The 18,274-nt window shown below is 47.9% G+C and overlaps 1 protein-coding gene and 1 pseudogene across 2 annotated transcripts in view; both read left to right on the plus strand.

Annotated features, from left to right (window-relative positions):
• LOC119767372 (sideroflexin-2) overlaps positions 1-18,274 on the plus strand; it is a 200,272-nt gene that overhangs the window by 135,564 nt on the left and 46,434 nt on the right. The window lies entirely within an intron of this gene.
• LOC119767371 lies at positions 7,769-14,769 on the plus strand (annotated as a pseudogene).

Genomic DNA, 18,274 nt, shown 5'->3' on the forward strand with positions numbered 1-18,274 from the left:
TCAGGTGGTCTCACCCGTTGACTACAAGGATCTTCTGCTGGTGAATTTACTCGTTACGCGTCTGGATCCTGTTACGCGTCGCGCATGGGAGGAAGTATCTACGGCACAAGATTTGGTTAGAGATTCGCTAGGTGATTTTGCAGATGATTCAAGGGAGGAATCTGCTAACGACACGACGAAGGACACGTTGAAGGACTTGTGCGATTTCCTAAACCGACGCATTCGAGTTCTGGAGAGTTTGCCACCGAAAACTGTGAACAGTCGGGCTGTTCAACACCAACAACAACAGTACGTTACCAAATCCAAATCAAAAAAGGTTAGCTACAGTACGGTGCAACATGCTGGCTACTCGTGCGTGGCTTGTAAGGACAACCACTTACTCTACCAGTGTTCTGCATTCCAACGGTTGGCGGTGTCGGAGAGGGACGCATTACTCAAGACGCATTCCCTCTGTCGCAACTGCTTCAGAACTGGTCACCAAGCCAAAAACTGCACGTCCAAGTACAGTTGCAGGAACTGCAAGGGTCGGCACCATACTTTGGTATGCTTTCAACAACAACCGGAAAGGGACAACGCGGTGACGGCACTCGCGGTTGCAGGGAGCAACAACCCTTCCAACTCCAAGGAAACCCCAGGTCCGACAACATCCCACGTGGCAAACATGGCAGCCACGAACCCATCCGTATCAGGCGCAGCAACCCAAGCTGCATCCCAAGTGCTGTTGGCTACAGCAGTGGTCATTGTCGAGGACGACGATGGCAATCGGTACCCTGCTCGCGCACTCCTCGACTCGGGGTCGGAGAGTAACTTCATATCAGAGCGACTGGCGCAGCTGATGAAGGTCACGCGAGAAAAGGTGGACATTTCCGTGCTAGGAATCGGTCAATCTGGCACAAGGGTTAAGCACAAGATTCACGCAACGGTGCGGTCTCGGTTATCCAACTTCGAGCGAGACATGAACTTCTTGGTGCTCTCCAAGGTTACGGTCAATCTGCCAACAACAACAATCGCAACAAATGGATGGTCGATTCCGGACGGAATTGAATTGGCAGATCCAGCATTCTTCCAGTCCAAGAAGGTGGACATCGTCCTTGGCATTGAATGCTTTTTCGAGTTCTTTGAAACTGGTCGAAGAATTCCCTTGGGAGACAATCTACCAGCGCTGAACGAGTCGGTGTTCGGCTGGGTGGTATCCGGTGGTCTCTCGGTTCCATGCAACTTCACGCAGGTGAAGTGCAACGTGTCAACCTCAGAGAAGATGGAAACTCTGATGGCACGGTTCTGGTCGGCTGAAGACGTCGGTTTGGACGACGCGTTCTCTCCCGCTGAAAGGCGCTGCGAAGAGAGCTTCCAACACACGGTTCAACGGTTATCCGACGGTCGGTATTCCGTTTCCATGCCCAAGGTCGAAGGTGGAATCTCCAGATTGGGCGAATCCAAGGAAATTGCGTTGCGACGGTTGCACGCAACCGAGCGCAGACTGGCAAGGGACGCCAATTTGCGGAAACAGTATACAGATTTCATGGACGAATATCTGGAACTGGGTCACATGTCCAAGGTCGAAGAAACAACTCCAACCCAGGTCAACCGGTGTTTTCTACCGCACCATCCGGTGGTCAAGGAGGCCAGTACCACCACCAAATGCAGAGTTGTTTTCGACGCTTCTTGCAAAACATCTTCTGGAGTCGCGCTGAACGATGTGTTGCTGGCAGTTCCGTCAGATCATGGTCCACCCAGAGGAACGGCCATTGCAATCCATTCTGTGGCGTTTTTCTCCGAACGAGGAAGTTGGCATCTACGAGCTGAAAACCGTCACTTACGGCACCAAGCCCGCTCCATTCCTCGCAACCAGGACGCTAAAACAACTAGCGACGGATGATGGACCTCGATTTCCGCTTGCTGCACGGGCAGTCAACCAAGACACCTACATGGATGACGTCATCACCGGAGCTGAGGACGTCCAGTCAGCAATCGAACTTCGGAAGCAGCTAGACGAGATGATGCTACGAGGCGGTTTCAAGCTTAGGAAATGGGCATCAAATCGACAGGAAGTGCTAGCTGGGATTGCTGAGGAAAACCTAGCGATTAGCATGGAGGACATCAACCTTGACACGGACCCTGGAGTGAAAACTCTTGGTCTCACATGGATGCCGAAAACGGACACGCTAAAGTTCCAGTTCAACATTCCCGATTTGGACAAAGTTCCTGAGCTCACCAAACGCTTCATTTTGTCAACAATTGCCATTCTTTTTGACCCTCTTGGACTGCTAGGACCGGTCATCGTAACGGCCAAGATTTTCATGCAATCTCTGTGGACGTTGCTGAACCCGAACGGAGAACGTTTGGATTGGGATGAGGCGGTACCTGAAATGGTGGGTGAGGTCTGGAGGAGATTTCATTCACAGCTCGCTTTGCTCAATGAACTTCGCATCACTCGTTGCGTCATCTGCCCTGAAGTGTTCAAGATGGAATTGCACTTCTTTTCTGACGCATCTGAGAAGGCCTTTGGAAGCGGTGCGTATTTGAAAAGCGAAGATCCAAAGGGCAGAATATTCGTAAACTTGCTCACATCCAAAACCAAGGTGGCACCGTTGAAGAGCCAAGCGATGCCAAGATTGGAACTACGCGGTGGCGTTTTGTCTGCTGAACTCTACGTGCAAATACTGCAATCGCTGAAGATCAAAATTCCAACCTTTTTCTGGGTCGACGCCATGTGCGTGTTGTACTGGCTACAATCACCACCATCAACATGGGTCACTTTCGTCGCCAACAGGGTGGCCAAGATTCAAGCTCTCACGGAAGGCTGTGTCTGGGGACACGTGCCTAGAGTTGAAAATCCCGCAGATTTCCTGTCACGTGGAGTCATGCCAGCAGATCTCATCGACTTGGTACCATTCTGGAAGCCAGGCTGGGTAAAGAAGACGAATGAGCAACGCCAACCACAACCGAAGATCGTGACGACGGAAGAAGGAGAAGAAGAGCGAAGAAACACTGCGGCATCGGTAGCTGCAGCAACTACGGCTGAGTTCAACGTTTGGTTCACTTCTCTTCGTATCCCGATCTGGTCAGGCGTACGGCGTATTGGCTACGCTTGAAGGATCTACTTCGCATGCCCAAGGAAAAGCGGTTCAAATCGGACTTGTTGACGGTTGCGGAGCTGAAAGAAGCAGAGTTCGCATTAATAAGGCTCGTTCAGAAGCAAGTTTTCGCTGATGAATGGAACAAACTAACCAAGGGAAAACCAGTTGCGAACAGTTCACCACTGCGGTGGTTCAACCCGTACATTTCCGATGAACAGCTCATTAGAGTGGGAGGACGCTTACGTCATTCATTGGAATCCGAGGACACGAAACATCCCATCGTACTTCCGGCTAGGCATCAACTCACACGACTTCTTTTCCGACATTTCCACGAGAAATTGCTTCACGCTGGCCCACAACTGGTGTTGGGAGTCGTACGATTACGCTTTTGGCCACTTGGGGGCAGAAGTGTGATCAGAGAGGTGATCCATCACTGCAAGGAGTGTTTCCGGTCGAAACCCGTGACTGTTCAGCAGTTCATGGGAGAATTGCCTTCTGCTCGGGTTACCACATCGCGACCGTTCGCGCGGACAGGTGTGGACTACTTTGGACCACTTTATGTGCGTCCAGCCCCAAGACGACCTGCAGTTAAGGTTTACGTGGCACTTTTTAGCACCAAGGCTGTTCATTTGGAATTGGTAACAGACCTATCCACAGAGCGTTTCATCCAGGCACTTCGACGATTCGTAGCCAGGTGGGGAATCTGTGACGACATTTATTCCGATAACGGAACGAACTTCGTTGGCGCTCGTAATAAAATGGCCGAACTTCTGTTGCTGCTCAAGGACCGTAAACATCGCGACATCGTCTCCAAGGAATGTTCAAACCAAGGAATCAAATGGCACTTTAATCCACCCAGCGCACCACACTTCGGAGGCCTCTGGGAGGCCGCGGTTCGATCTACAAAGAAGCTATTATTAAAAACAATCGGCGAAACGCCCGTTACCGCAGAAGATCTCAACACGTTGCTGGTCCAGGTGGAAGGCTGCCTCAATTCTAGGCCGCTAACTCCGATGTCCGATGACCCTAACGACCTGGAACCATTAACACCGGCACATTTTCTTGTGCAGTCATCGCTGCAAGCTGTTCCCGATGTTGATTTGTCAGCAATTCCGATGAACCGGCTCGACAAATTCCAGACGATGCAGCGCATGCTGCAAGATTTCTGGACTCGATGGCGGAGGGAAAATTTGTGCCAGCTACAGGGACGGGTCAAGCGCTGGAAGCCACCAATACAGATCGAGGCCGGTAAGCTTGTGGTCATCAAAGACGAGAACTCACCACCAATGCGATGGAAGATGGGAAGAATTTTCGAGGTACACCCAGGCGAAGACGGAGTGGTTAGGGTAGTAACGCTGAAAACCGCCGACGGCTATCTCAAACGTCCGGTGGAGAAACTGTGCATACTGCCACTTCCGGAATACAGCGACGCCATGGAATCAACGGATACAGATCTTCACACCCAATCCTACACACAAAGAAAAATTACTCTAAATTTAAAAGGATCGTTCGTTGGATTAAAAGTTCGCGTTGGTGAATATTCGTAGAAAGTTCAAACTTTTCAATTTAAAAGTTGGAAAGTTTTTGATACTACCATGCATTTATGGAACAAAATCGATGTATTGGTAAAAGTATTTTACTTTTAATTGGAAAAGAAACCTTTTATGGCAAGAATACACAACATTTAGCAAAAAAAAAAAACGAAACTATTGGCACTACGCCCCCCGGGGCATGGCCTTCCTCTAACGTGGGATTTCTGCTCCAGCGCCTCTGACGAGACAGGAGAAACCGGGACCGACGTTTTACTTCACCATCCGATAGAAGCTCAGTGGATAAGGCGGGAATCGAACCCGCGTCTCATAGCATCATCGGGATCGGCAGCCGAAGCCGCTACCCCTGCGCCACGAGACCCACAACATTTAGCACTACAGGGATAATTTAAGAAAAATGTGCTTGGTTTTTTATATTTATTAAAAAAAATAATTAAACAGTATGTTAGGAAAACACTTTTTTTTTTGTATTTAACGCTTCTCCACTAGCTTCTGCTTCATACGGTACGCCACCTTTCACTTCCGAATACCCCAGGCTGGACGGTTCCGGATGGAGGCTTCGACGCGCGACAGCAGTGTAACACGATGGTCACGTTTCCGGCCTCAATCAGGACAGTCTTGGAGGAGTTGGCCATTGATTCGGGAAGGGTGGTCGACGTTTCCCGGCTGGAAAGTAAAGTGCCTGAACGGGGAGTTCCCGATCCTGGAAGCGCATCCGGAACATGGAGTTGATGAGGCCCTCGGAACGGAGTTCGATTTTGAGCACGTAATCTTACTTCGAGAATGACACAGATTTTTTTGGCTCACTGTCCAGATTCATTCGGCTGAAGCTGCACCGTCGCGACGTGAGTATTTGTGGGCTTGAAGTTGCTAAAAGAGATGGAAAGTAAGTGAAGTTGGCTAGCCACTGCATACATTCTCATTACTCACAGGTGTTGTAAACCGCCGGCACCGAGTGCAACATCTGCGCTGACCACCTCCGATTATGTAGCTTTTCGTCGTCCTCCTCTTCGTCGGATCCTTCTCCTCACCGTGAAAATAAACTTTCTCGTACTTGTCAAAAAACCGGAAGTTAATCTTCTTCAACGCAATCTCGTTGTTCACGTAACGCTTCGGCAGCGCCATCTCCTCGATGATCTCGCCCCAGTCCTCGCGGGAATTGACCTTCAATCACCAATCCCGGGCCACCACCACCGAATACAACCGGTGTGAATCCACATTCCTACCTCTCATCCTACAAAAACAAACAAAATCAATCACAAAACACCCAAGCTTCTTTCTTACGCATTCCGGCCGTGGAACAGCTGCAGTTCCTGCAGGAAGCTGGCCTTGTCCTTTTCGAGCACTCGACCTCGTCCCGCTCCTGCACCACCCTCCCTCGAAGGCGTTCCGCTGCTGCTGTTTGGCTCACGAAGGTTTCCGCGTCCGAGTCCGGGCTGCTGCCGCGGTCGGCTTTGCTCTGCGTCCTAGACTCACCAGCACCACCGGACCCACCAAAGTATTTGTTTACATTTGCGACTTAGGCGTACACGGTTACACGAGAACGTCAAAATGAAAGAAATTATACAGTCGAATTAAAAGTAAAAACTTTTAAATCAGTGAGCAATGAGATTTTCAAAAACTGTAGCAGTAAAAGTTTTCATTTTCAAAACAAGAAAAAAACTTTTGATGTAGCAAATTTTAACAACTTTTTAATTCAAAAATAAGTTACTTTTGTCATTACCGTAATATTTTTTTGTGTGTAACTTCCTATCCCTATTCCCACATCCCCGAAGAGGTTTTTTTTTGTATCTTTTCAGAAACTGGTCATTTTTGGGTGGGTGAGATGTTGGAGTGGTCACGATTAACAACCCTGCATCTACTGTCGGGTCAACTGTGACTATCCAACGCGAGTGACCACTCTTATCATGGCTGCACGCGACCTACAGCAGCTGATCGCGGTATTGGTGATCACGGTGATCCTCTCGCGAGATGGACGATCGTGATCGCTGATAGGACCAACACCAACAGCAGGATGCACTTTTGCGGGGTCGATGACCGCCGGGCCGGGTTGATGACCTGACCTACCTCAACGAACGACGGGAGCAGCTGACCTGCTGCGATATTTAGTTTTAAGTTTTTAGAACCCTCGTACCTGCAGATCGAAACGGTCGATTCTGCGCCCATAAGGCAATTTTCGTGTGTTAGCGTTATTTTAAATGAATGTAGTCCTTTCTAATTGTATTCTGTGTAGTAAAAAATCGTAATGGCGCCTGAAACCACTCAACCGTGCACGAAGTGCAAGAAAAACATCAATTCACGGCATGGAAAACCATTACAGTGCGACGGAAAGTGTAGACAAGTGTGGCACAAAGCGTGTACAAGTGTTTCCGATGCAGAATATCAGGAAATCCTAACCGTTCCTGACAAATTCTGGTTTTGTGCTCCTGCAAGGAAAGCAGAAACCGTAGCAGAAGAAGCACAATAAACATGGCTGACCAACAACCGTCTACACCCCTCACGGTAAAAGCTGGAGCTGCAACATCCACTATGGAAGCTACGATCGCCCGAATCGAGTCCAAACTTGACCAGCTCATCGGCTGGCAAAAGGACGTCGTATCGGAGATCCGTGGCATGCAAAACACGCTGGACGAACTGCGGACAACCACGGAAACTCTAATGGATGAACAGCAGCAACTTCGCTCCGAAAACTGCGAGATGCGGAGGCAGCTGGAGTTGAACGAGATTGAAATCGACAAGCTGAAGCAGGAGACGCTGCGGAAGACATTGGAGATCTCAAACGTTCCCGTTACCGAAGGAGAAGATCTCTTTGGCATAGTCGCCCAGATTTGCCAAGGGATCAGCGTCACTCTGGACAGGTCTCAGGTGAAGGAAATCTTCCGGGCTCCAACATACCAGTCCCAGAAGTCGCAAATTCCTCCACCTATCCAAGTCAAACTTAGCAGTAAGGAGAAAAGAGACGAAATGCTTAAGAAGAAGAGAGAGAAGAAGGAACTCACGACGGCAATCCTGAACATGGCGACCGACAAGCCGGCCAACATCTACATCAACGAGGTGTTGACCAAACGAAATCGGTACCTGTTCAAACTGGCAAGAGACTTGAGGCGAAGCAACAACATCAAATTTGCTTGGTTCAAAGATGGCAGATTGTTGGTTAGGAAAACAGAAAAGGCTAAGGTGAAGGAGATCACCACGACTTCCTCGCTAAATGAATACACGAAATGATCCTAACCTTCAACTGCCCTTCCAACCAAGCTCAACAACTATCAGCACAATCAACCACCTCGAGTTCAAGAACAACAACAGTCTTAAGCTGTTCTATTTCAACGCCAGAAGCCTAAACGACAAACTTACCGAGCTGGAGTTTCTCCTCGACGAAGCTGGTTCCCGAATCGACGCCTTGTTGATCAGCGAAACCTGGTCCAAAGCCGAAACTGAAGAGTCCATGTCCCTTAGCAACTACCAATGCCACTTTGCTTCAAGGTCGACACGGCGTGGCGGTGGAACAGCTATTTTCATTCACAACAGCATACACTGTGAAATGATCTACAGCTACTGCGACGAACACAACAGCATCGTTGCCGTCGAGGTTGGAGACCAAGACAAAACGGTCCTGGTGGCTGTGTACCGCCCACCAGATACGCTGAACGCCACGATGGACAGCTTCATGGAGCTCCTGGACACCTTTCTAACTGCACGAAGTAACCGCACAACCATAGTAGTCGGAGATTTCAACCTGGATCTGCTGACAACAACACATGCCGTTCAGAGGTACACCAACATCGTGCTATCGAACGGGTTCTTCTTCTGCGGCAATCGACCAACACGTTACGAAGCCTGTCTGGACCATGTCCTGACAAACAACAGCGAGCTGCTCATCTCCGTCCAGCAACTGCAGTACAACCTTTTCGATCACGACGCAATGTTCATCGAAGTAGATCGACCGATTGAGCTATCACCGTCAACAGAAGCCTACTACCTCAAGGTCGACACTGGCAAGTTTCGAGAGTTCCTGCTGCACAACCCAACACACACCAACGAACTGCTCGCGGTAGAAGACAACTATAATTCCTTGCTGTCACAACTACGTTCAGGACTCGATGCTGCTACTAGCCGTGTGAGAGTAAGGAACAACAAACGCTCACACTCGAAACCGTGGTTCGACCTGGAGATGAAGCAGTGTATTCGGACCAAAAATTATTGGTATGCGAAACACCGGCAGAACATCCACAACGAAGTCATCCGAAACACATACACGCACTGGGCCAACAGGGTGACCACTTTGAAACGATCAAAGGCGAAGCAGCACTACGGTAGCAGTTTCGCACGGCAGCAAAACAATGTGACTGGAACATGGGATGTGATCAAAGATGTGTTGGGCAAAAACAAGCACACAAGGAAACCTTTATCCAGCCAGCAACGTAGTCCGGATAGCAAGCGTCGCTATATTGGTGAAGCAAACAACTATTTTGCCACAGCTGGTAGGAACCTGGCTGAACGCATCCCGTACTCCGCCTTGCGACCACTCAATGCACAAACAAACCACCAATTCACCATCACACCTGTGACCCGGGCGGTGGTCCTGCGGACAATCACTGACATGACTGCAACGAAGTCAGCTGGCTACGACGGTTGTCAACCCGGAGTCCTTAAGGCTTGTTCAGACATACTAGTCGATAGTATTGTCAACGTCGTGAACTCCTCAATCCGACAGTCCCAAGTCCCAAGCGCTCTGAAAATCTCCAAGGTGGTCGCTATCCCCAAGACACTCACTGCTAAAACCTTCAACGACTATCGTCCGATCAATATCCCGAGTGTGACTGACAAAGTTCTGCAAAAGGTAGTAAACAAACAGCTGATCGACTATCTAGAAGAACACACACTGCTGTCGCCGCACCAATACGGCTTTAGATCACGATCCAACACTCAAACTGCCTTGTTTGATGTAGTTGTGGAAATCCAAACACACTGCGACCGTAAAGAGAAGGTATCAGCTGTTTTTCTGGACTTGAGCAAAGCCTTCGACACCTGCGACAAGAGGGTTTTACTACGTCGTCTTAGTGAGCTCGGAGTAATTGGGGAATCTCTCAAATGGTTCGCCAGTTTTCTGGATAGCCGGCAGCAGTACGTGAGTGATGATGGTGTTGACAGCGAGCTACAAGTCGTCGATTACGGTGTCGTTCAAGGAAGCATCATCGGCCCCACCCTGTTCAACTGCTACGTAAACAACTTGAAGGACCTGCAGCTCAATGGAACTCTCTTCATGTACGCCGATGATATTGTGTTGGTGTACGCTGCCACTACTACCGAAGAACTCCAAGGCAAGATGAATGAGGACCTAGTTCAGTTGCACTGCTGGATGAATGAACACAAATTAACGGTAAATATTCAAAAAACCAAATACATGTTGTTCAATGAATCAAGTAGGATACGGTGGACGCTAAGCTACGGCGATGAAAGCATTGAACGGGTCGACTACTTCAAGTACCTGGGTGTCTGGCTGGACAGTGACCTGAAATGGGAGTACCAGATCGAGAAGCTGAACAGCAAGTTATCTCAGGTTGCCGGGATCTTCAAGAAGATCTCGCCCGTGGTTCCAGACCAAACCAAGAAGATGCTGTACTTCTCACTGTTCCACAGCCACATGGTCTATGGGATTGCAGTTTGGGAGCAGCTGGCAGCTCAACGGTCAGTCAACTACAAACTACACAGAACAAGGCGATCAAGAACCTATTTGGCTACCGTCGTCGTACAGCTACTGCATTCATCCACACACGCAACCAGCTCCTCACCGTCGGTAGCACGTACTCGGCGGTCGTATGTAACCACATACACAAGGTCCTGCACGGCGGCATCCATACCAACACTGTGCTGGGCCGAGGTGTGGACAGACACGGGCACTTCACCAGAGGAAGGGGAAATCTTACTGCTAGCCGGATCAACACAACGACTTTTGGGCAGAACTCAGCACTCTACAAGGCAACAATGCTGTACAACGCTCTTCCCGAGGACATCAAAGGACTTCCAACTTCTCAATTCAAAAAAGAACTAAAAAACAAACTATTTGAAGAACAATTTTAGACTGTTGTGAAAAGTTTCTTCTCTTAAATTTCTATAGTTTTTTGTCTCTCTGTTAATTGTTAGTTTTTATTTGCACTTATTTAATGCTTGTAAACAAAATGTAGAACAAAACAAACTAGTCAGTCACTACGAGCCGTTGGCTCATTGGCAAATAAACGATTAATAATAATAATAATAATAATAAATTAAAATTCTGTGTTTGATTTGTAATTGCGTGTTTTATTTGTGAAATTGCCGAGAAACACTTCGGAGGACCACACGCGAGGACTACCCAACGAACCAGGACCAGAACAGCCAGCCCAATCCGATCCGGTCGATGCTGGGGGCCACCAGAGCTGTCGAAGGCTAGGTTTTTACTCCGGCTCCCCAACAGGTGTAATCCAAGATAGCGTCCAAACAATATTTAAACAACATGTAACAGGCGTGTGACCGATCAAATTTAACTAATTTGGGGTCGCTGAACCCGAATATGACCACCAAAATCGGTCACGGTGACCTAGAAGCGTGTAATCCAAGATGACGAAGGTAGCTCTACAGGCTCAATAAAAACTCCTTACCTGCTCTGTATGGTAGAACAGAGCTAAGCCGACGACACGACAAGACACTCGGTGCAAAAACCTTAATCAAAAGTGGTCCCGCCGTGAATCCCGTGAAATGACCATGAATGGTCAAAGTCACGGTAAATTGAGAGACCCCTTGGTTTTTCCGCAAATTCTACTTTATTCGCAACACTGCTTACATGTAAATATTTACTTTTGCAAATTTGTTTGCGTATCTCTTTATTTTGTCCGTAACCATTTCAAAGCTCGGGAACCTTTTCTGGCCATCGCGATGACCCACTGCTGGATCGAATTATCCACTAGCCGCTCCGGGCCCGCACAGTGGCGTGTCCCGGTCATCCTGCGACGCTATTGAGCCAGGGAGTGGAAGAACCGGAACAAAAAACCAGGATGGCACCAGTTGGCATCACAAGTATCGGCTTGAGGTGGACCGTACCCCGTCCCAGCTTGATGGCGCTACAACTGAACAGGCGCATCCTCTGCTGTTTCCCAATCCCTGCTAACACGCATGGCCTCGATCCGGCAGTACTCCACCTCGGAAGCCTGAAACTTTACAAAACCTTTGTAAAGCTGGTCAGCGTTTCAAAAACCACAGCACCAACCACCCGACAAAGGCAGGCCCGTGGCACGCTACCGAAACTGGCGGTGCTAGAGAGAGGTTCGTTGGCAAATTCTGCGGTATTGCCGGGAACTGGAATTCTGCCGAAAAAGGGAGCCAACTCAGAACTTTCTGATTTTTATTGTAGTTTTGAAGACCGGGTGGTAAGACGGATTCAGCAGCATCCGCGTTCTCGGGGGCGTCAAACGGATTGCAGCGTGAGCCTTTCGCCGGGCTCGAGTCGAATCAATCGAACATTGGGAGGAAGATGGGTGGTGGCATGAATTGAGATTCGCTGACGCATAGGAGCACGCTGAACTGATTTCTTTTTTCCGTAGGTCTCATGTTCTAGCGTAAGTCTCACCCGTAGTCTATACGCCGGCAAACGCCGGTCGTAGCCAACATTTTGATTGTAATGCCGAGGGAAGATAATCGCACCTAAGTTGAACCGTGCCCCATGATCGACACGACGACAACTCGACCGATGCAAAATCTGCGAGGATGTTGATCTGTACGGGTGCACTAATCGATAGTTCCGACGACCGAGGATCATTCCTTGAACTGTTACTGCCTAGGTGCCCCACACCACCTATAACTTCAACTGAATGTCAGATGCCGGTTTCGGCAGCGCACCACCAGCCCTAACCTCCTCCAGACGGTTCGGACCGCCTCCCTCTCTCAAACCCGTTCCCGCCGAATAGGGGTTTGTGAGGAACCCCCGGCGGGGGAACCTCCGAGGCAAGGCATTCATGCGTGCGGGCCAAAACTGAAAATCTACGAATGATGCAACTGTTCGGTCACAGCCAAGTCAGACTGGGACAAAATCCGATGCACCAAAAACCTATGCCAACCATGCAAACACAGGCACCAACGCAGTTAGCACTCCGCTTTTTCCGCTCCCCGGTCGAAGGCCGACCAGACCCCACCACTGGACGAACCCGGAGCAGCTAGTGGAAAGTGCGTTCCCACACTTTGGACAGTTTGGCATAAACCGTTGGGCCGAAACTTCAAAAGCTGGCATGTTTCTTGCTGAGCTGAACGAGTTCCTGACTCGTCAACTGGTCGCGAATGGCTACTCCGGTGTGGAGGTTCGCGTCACCCCGACCCGTACCGAGATCATCATTATGGCCACCTGCACATTCGCGAGCTGACCGCCGTCGTCCAGAAAAGATTCGGTTTCGCCCTCGGCACCGTTGAGCTATTCGCCGGGTCGTATCCAGTAAGCTGCGTGGTCAGCGTGCCAAGTCGATGAAGTTCATCAACTACTGATGATCCATTCCGGATATCCTTGCAACATGTACGTCGACACCCACCACGTCCTGCTGCGCCCGGGAGTGTTGGGCGTAAAGGTCAAGACTATGCTGCTGTGGGATGCGAAAGTCAATATGACGCTGTCGGACAACATTTCCAAGGTGGAGCCCAATCATGAGACTATGTCCAACACGCCCGCAGCGAACTCAAGAACAAGCGGTCGCAGCTGGAGTTGGGAGCAGTGGAACCGTCGTCGAGGTGGTTTAATTCGTCATTAGTTAAGCTGAGCACCACTAGCTTCATAGCTGATATCAGTGCCCACTCCCTCCCCCCAGCACGCGCGGTTAAGCTTACAACCTAGCACACAGGAGAATTTAGATTATTTGTTTAATTTCAATGTCATCCACCTGCAGGGTTGAAAATTACTGATAAAGAATAATGGAGCATATGGTCCCACGAGTTATTGTCCCTATTGCACATGTCTTGCCCCACATTCCCCTTCAACATTTTCTAAAATAGTAAAACCCCCTGAAGCTTTGTTTCGTGACCAAAAACCATGATCTCGTCTCCAACAGGGTACTTTTACCCATAAATTTCTGCACAGCAGCCTCGCTAACCCTTGAGAAAACATTCGTACACTTCTCCTACACTATCTCGCTCGCTGTTTCTCCAAATCCACCTCCTTCGCGATACCCAGCAGCTGCGTAATGTCCACGTTGTCCGACTCGACGGTACTTGCGAAGCGCAGGTTGTTTAGCGCCGACTCGTGGCCTCGATACACCTCAATTTAGTCGGGTAGGGCGGAAAGCTTTGTGATCAACGCGTCGTACATCAGCTAAGTGGTTCCCTCGAAAAAGAGACCACCAGCGTTCAGGAAGAGCGTATCCCCGATGAAGATGATCTTCCGGGGTACCACGGTGTGGAGATGCAACTGGCCGATGCGCTCGTCGTTATCACCGTAGATGGACAGCTTGTAAACGAGGGATCCGCCTGGTAGAACTTCATTCATTGCCTTCTGCGTGGTCGCGTGCGTCATCAGAACCTTGTTCAGCGTGACTCTGGCTTCCTTGGTGTGAACTTGTCGATCCTCGCTTTTCGGTGCAAGCTGCCTTTTGTCGGAACGAACGCCGTACTGAAAGCGTACGGTCCGGAACTGATGACGCGAACTTTCGCAAGACTGGCCAGCTTGTGGTGAATCGGCGACGAGGACACGGAAGAACGGTTTGAACCGCGTGATTCCGCATTCCAGGATTTTTCAATCAATTTAAACATTTGACATTTCGAAATGACATTTCTGAACGTCAAAATAAGAAGGGTTGCCAAAGTCAATATTTTTTTCAAATTTTTCGTTTTGACGTTTCCAGTTCCAAAGGAAACGGAGGGGTAAGCGGATTTGGTGCCCACTTTTTGGACGCGAGTGGCTTGTCGTGTCGTCGGCTAAGCTCTGTATGCAGGAAACAGAGCCAGCTCTGTATGGGGAAAAATAATATTGAATTGCATATATCTCAAAAACGATAAGTTTCAGGAAGTTGACATGTTCTAGAAAGTCGCTGGTACCAAATGGTTCTATGTTATTGTCTCAGACGTCATTACAATTTGATTGATTTTTGTTGTGCAAAACAAGATAAAACTATTCATTTTCTAAGATACAAGGTATAGAATATTTTTGTTTTCGACAAAGTTGCTCAACTACCAAAAATGAACAACTCTCTCTCATTCCTTTGTGGACCATCATTCAGTGAGGCACTCCTGGATTTTAGCTCCTGAAAAGTGCTTAAAAAGTGCTAAAATGCCTCAGGGCAAGAAAAAGAGGCGGTCCTCAGAGTCTGCGATCAGCAGAGAAGCGAGTCAGACGTGCGTCCCTCACAAACCAAAAAAGTGCTTAAAAAGTGCAAAAATGCCTCACGGCAAGAAAAAGAGGCGGTCCTCACCAGCAGGATCGGCAGATTTGAAGAAGCTAAAGAATGCCGAAGCGCTACCTGCAAAGCCTGGCAGATTGAGCAAGGACGCTCAAAATTTGTCTGGAAACCAGTTCGCTACCCTCCCTGTGGACGTGAGCGAGAAGGAAGAATTTGAACGACGGGAAAAGTTGCCACCCATTTTTGTGAAAACATCGTCATCGGATTCGGTGCGAAAGTGGCTGACCGGGTTTATCAAATCTGGTGCTTTACGAGCTTCCATTCGCTTGTGTGCTGATGGACTCAAAATTCTGCTACCTACCAGAAAGGATTACAACTATGTGCGGGATTTCCTGAACAACACAAAGATTGAATACTACAGCCATGACGATCCAGGTAAACGCCCCATGAAACAGGTCCTCCGTGGCCTGTACGACATGGATGTGAGTGTGCTGAAAGAAGAGCTCAAAACTCTTAAGTTGAACGTGATCGAAGTCTTTAAGATGACGAGACACAACAAGGACATCAAGTATCGTGATCAACTGTACCTGGTTCATCTCGAGAGAGGATCGACAACGCCGTCTGAGCTGAAAGCAGTTCGGGCAATTTTCAACATCATCGTGACTTGGGAACGTTATCGCCCAGTGCACCGTGACGTGACACAATGTTCGAACTGTTTGCAGTTTGGACATGGTGGAAGGAACTGTTTCATCAAGAGTCGTTGTGCAACCTGCGGAGGTGAGCACAAAACTCAAGCTTGCAACACAATCAACGAGAACATCGAAGCGAAATGCTTCAATTGCGGCGGCGACCATTCGACCAAGAATCGAAGCTGCCCAAAACGAGCTGAGTTTGTGAAAATTCGGCAGCAAGCGACGACGAGGCACCAACCAAATCGTCGCAAAACACCACCAACTTACACGGACGTGGATTTTCCTGCTTTGGCGTCACCTGGAGCGGGATCTGTTCGAGTGGTTCCAAATCTGCAGCCATTGCCGTTGAATCAGCGGCAAAAAGTTGCAGAGAATACAACACCTCCTGGCTTCAGTCAGCAACCGAGGGAAAACCAACCAGCATCAACAGGTGAAGGCAGTAGTGACCTGTTTTCACCACAAGAACTTCTGAACATTTTCATCGAGATGACAACAACACTGCGTGGTTGCAAAACTCGCCAAGAACAAGTAAGAACTCTTGGAGCATTCATCTTAAAATTCAGTTCGTAGTTGACTCGTTCTAGTGATTTTGAATATTTCAATGAATTTACTTTTTTAGTTTTAAGTTAGGATTAGTTGTTAAAGTGATTTTTTTTCTTTTTTACCCAAATGTATTCGATTCAATGCAAAAATGTAAAACAATTTGAAGTAAATAAATGAATGTGAACAGTTAATAAGAAAACGAAAAATATAACAAAGATGAAGAGCATGTAGCCATACCACTTAGAATGTAAATGAAATGTTATTATTATAAGAAAGTTCAATAAAGACATATTTAATTTCAAAAAAAAAAAATTCAGAGGCGGTCCTCACCAGCAGGATCGGCAGATTTGAAGAAGCTAAAGAATGCCGAAGCGTTATGTGCAAAGCCAGGCAGTTTGAGCAAGGACGCTCAAAAATTGTCTGGAAACCAGTTCGCTACCCTCCCTGTGGACGTGAGCGAGAAGGAAGAATTTGAACGTCGGGAAAAGTTGCCACCCATTTTTGTGAAAACATCGTCATCGGATTCGGTGCGAAAGTGGCTGACGGGGTTTATCAAATCTGGTGCTTTACGAGCTTCCATTCACTTGTGTGCTGATGGACTCAAAATTCTGCTACCTACCAGAAAGGATTACAACTACGTTCGGGATTTCCTGAACAACACCATGATTGAACACTACAGCCATGACGATCCAGGTAAACGCCCCATGAAACAGGTCCTCCGTGGCCTGTACGACATGGATGTGAGTGTGCTGAAAGAAGAGCTCAAAACTCTGAAGTTGAACGTGATCGAAGTCTTCAAGATGACGAGACACAACAAGGACATCAAGTATCGTGATTAACTGTACCTGGTTCATCTCGAGAGAGGATCGACAACGCCGTCTGAGCTGAAAGCAGTTCGGGCAATTTTCAACATCATCGTGACTTGGGAACGTTATCGTCCAGTGCACCGTGACGTGACACAGTGTTCGAACTGTTTGCAGTTTGGACATGGTGGAAGGAACTGTTTCATCAAGAGTCGTTGTGCAACCTGCGGAGGTGAGCACAAAACTCAAGCTTGCGGATCAATCAACGAGAACATCGAAGCGAAATGCTTCAATTGCGGCGGCGACCATTCGACCAAGAATCGAAGCTGCCCAAAACGTGCTGAGTTTGTAAAAATTCGGCAGCAAGCGATGACGAGGCACCAACCAAATCGTCGCAAAACTCCACCAGCATACACGGACGTGGATTTTCCTGCTTTGGCGTCACCAGGAGCAGGATTTACTCGAGTGGTTCCAAATCTGCAGCCATTGCCGTTGAATCAGCGGCAAAGAGTTGCAGAGCATACAACACCTCCAGGCTTCAGTCAGCAACCGAGGGAAAACCAACCAGCATCAACGGGTGAAGGCAGTAGTGACCTGTTTTCACCACAAGAACTTCTGAACATTTTCATCGAGATGACAACAACTCTGCGTGGGTGCAAAACTCGCCAGGAACAAGTAAGAACTCTTGGAGCATTCATCTTAAAATACAGTTCGTAGTTTACTCGTTCTAGTGATTTTGAATATTTCAATAGATTTATTTTTTTAGTTTTAGGTTAGGATTAGTGATTTTTTTTTTCTTTTTTATCCAAACGTATTCAATTCAATGCAATAATGTAAAACAATTTGAAGCAAATAAATAAATGTGATCAGTTAATAATAAAACGAAAAATACAACAAAGATGAAGAGCATTAGGCCATACCACTTATCATGTAATAGAAATGTAATTATTATAAGAATGTTCAATAAAGACATATTTAATTTAAAAAAAAAAACAACTCTCTCGAAAAAACCAAAGCTCTATCTTCAATAGATACCGAAATAAAAAATAAAAACTATTTTTACAATAAATACTCGGGTGAATTGTTCAAAAACCCGTAAGAGCCACCGTGACCTCCGGCACTAATTTTCGTTTTCTCCAAATTGAAATAATATTTCATTTGTTTTGAGTTTAGGGCACTGGAAGGACGTGTAGATGAGCAATCTCAAGCATTTTTTTAATTGGTTTTTCGTAAATAAATTTGCCGAGCTACCGTGGC

The sequence above is a fragment of the Culex quinquefasciatus genome, chromosome 2 (assembly GCF_015732765.1).
Source record: "Culex quinquefasciatus strain JHB chromosome 2, VPISU_Cqui_1.0_pri_paternal, whole genome shotgun sequence".
Classification (NCBI taxonomy): domain Eukaryota; kingdom Metazoa; phylum Arthropoda; class Insecta; order Diptera; family Culicidae; genus Culex; species Culex quinquefasciatus.